Source organism: Gossypium hirsutum, chromosome A07 (assembly GCF_007990345.1).
Source record: "Gossypium hirsutum isolate 1008001.06 chromosome A07, Gossypium_hirsutum_v2.1, whole genome shotgun sequence".
NCBI lineage: Eukaryota > Viridiplantae > Streptophyta > Magnoliopsida > Malvales > Malvaceae > Gossypium > Gossypium hirsutum.
This window is the reverse complement of record NC_053430.1, coordinates 26498141-26500816: the sequence shown is the minus strand read 5'-3', so window position 1 is coordinate 26500816 and position 2676 is coordinate 26498141. Positions and strand designations below refer to the sequence as shown.

Here is a 2676-nt window from a genome sequence, read left to right as displayed (position 1 = left end):
CCATAAAATCTCAAATAATTAAAAACTTTTCTTTTCACATGCAATTTGTCCCTTATGCGAGCTTACGAGGCCCAATACATGCATTCGGGGCGGTTCGGGACCCAATCGAAAACTCATGAAAAACTTAGAAAAATCTCTTGCGTTAAGGCTTCACACATGTGCTCAGGCCGTGTGGCCAGAAATAGGCTAATTATCAAGCCTTTTGTCACTCTCACACCACATGCATAGATACATACTTATCCAATAACAAACAACGTGGCATAAATGAGCTCTTAAACATCTACAAACATGTTATGCTCAAGTTATTTTCTTATGCAATAAATATTATAGAATTTGCCCATATCATTACCACATACTAGACATAACTATCATTACATCACAAACCATTCATGAAGCATTATTAACTATTTACCAATCACTTAATCCTGCATTAGTTACTAGCTCATCAATGAATCTCAATTCAATCTCCAGGCATACATGTTGTAAGCCATATCACAAGAGATAATAACATACATGCATAAGAATAATCATATCGGCCCATAATGTCATTAGCCGACATAGGCCAATTTACATGACTAATACTACCTTAATAACAAGCCAATGCCTTTGGCTAAACCATAATATTACATACTCACATTAAAACCCTATACATGCCATAGACTCGAATCACTTGAGTTTACTTACTCAGATAACGTTAACTCGATAGGGTGATAATATCTCTGACGGCCTCCAACCCGAGCTAACCTGGAAACTCTAGAAAACATGGGAAAGAAGGGGGGTAAGCTTTCGCTTAGTAAGTTCATATGAAAACAATAAGCAACTCATTAACTTGTTTTATCAATGTTTACAACATATTCTCAAGTTCACTACAAGCTATCTTCCTGCTCAACAGTCACTAAATTATTTATATCTGGAGCTACGAAACTCAAAATTAAGTTCCGTTAATTTTACCTGAAACTAGACTCATTTATCTTTCTTTCATAAAATTTCCAGAATTTTTGACTTAGCCAATTAGTACATTTTATTCCTCAAGTTTGCTCCTGATTCACTATCTGACAATTTCAACCCTTTTGCACTAAAGTTCAATTATCTCATAGTACAGGATTCGAATAATGTTCTCGTCTATTTCTCTTGAAACTAGACTCATATTTCTACTTACTAATTTTTTTCTAGAATTTTTGGTAAATCCATTTAGTACATTTTATTAGTTAAATTTTCCCCTGTTTCAGGGTATGACTACTCTGACCCCTGTGCACTACGAATCAAATTTCTCCATGTACAGAATTCCAATGACCATGCTGTTTGTTTCCCTTAAAAATAGACTCAATAAGGAATCTATGCAGGTAAGGTATGACTCTTAATAATTTTTGTACAATTTACGGTGAATTTATAAAATCAAAATAGGGGATCTCAAATTCATTCAGACCCTGTTTCACAAGAATTTAAATATCACACAATATAGAATTCTTTTTCTTCCTCTATTTCTTTCATGTGAAAATAGACTCATTAAGCTTTAATCCCATATTTTATTCTGCCTCTAACTCATTTTCCACTATTTTTAGTGTATTTTCAAAATTACACTACTGCAATAACTCAAATCTGTTAAGGCTAAGTTACTCATTCATGGTCATCGTTCATAATATTAATACAACACCATTTTATCCATCATGGTAAGAACACATATTATGCATCATAGATCATCACATATCAAGGCATTCTCATAGGATTAGTATACATACTTGCACAACTCGTAACATAACTCGAGTGCATACTCACCAATGACTTACCTCATTGGGACCATCATCAACTCTTTCCTTGGATTGCCCGTTGAACACTTGGAATACTAATTGGATACTCGGAAAAGCCTTTGCACATAAGTGCCTCAATTGTAGCTAAAGCTACCTCATATCTCATTACATTTCAATGCTCACTCTCGAGCTAGTCATATAGACTCATAATTCCTAGTGACATGTCACTCGTATCCTATTCTATTCCTAAGGTTCAAACGGGATTTTTCCTCGTCTATTAAGGCTTTGTCTTATCATATTTCTATTAATCACATACACCTTAATATCTGTACAATTCATGTAATGATAACATTTAAATACATGTATAGCATGGTATTGTTTACATACGAACTTACCTCGATGCCACAAAGGTGAAAAGGACATACTCGTCCATAAATCGATTTCTTTCCGTTCTAGGTCCAAGTCTCAATTTTCATCATCTATAACATCACATTTAGCCTACCAATCAGTCACAATATTCATATGGGTCTAAAAATCATATTTTTACAAATTTTCATTTTGACCCCTAAACTTTTGCATATTTGTACTTTTTTCCCCAATGCTCGTAAATTAATTTTTATCACATTTCTTTACTCCTTGAGTCTAGATGAACCATTTTCATAACTATAGCAACTCATAATTTCAACTATTTTACACATTTACAACTCATTTTACAACTTAGCAATTTAGCCCTTTTTAAGGTATTTTCATGCAATTTCTTTCACAAAAGTTGTTTATTAGACAACTAGGACTCATAATCTTCCATAAAAACACAGCAAACAACATATTTACTCTCATGGTAAAACCCTAGACTCTTCATCATTTTGCAAAATAATTCCCTCTTATGAAAGCTTATGCTTTAGGGGTTCCAAAAATACAAAAATCATCA

The 2676-nt window shown here is 33.4% G+C and overlaps 1 long non-coding RNA gene across 1 annotated transcript; it reads right to left on the bottom strand.

The window, feature by feature from the left end:
* Positions 1-502: 502 nt before the first annotated feature.
* Positions 503-2204, bottom strand: LOC121232243 (uncharacterized). The gene is made up of 2 exons (XR_005930593.1): positions 2144-2204; positions 503-753 (listed from the first exon to the last, which is right to left on the bottom strand). It is a non-coding gene; the product is annotated as an uncharacterized lncRNA (long non-coding RNA).
* Positions 2205-2676: the final 472 nt, after the last annotated feature.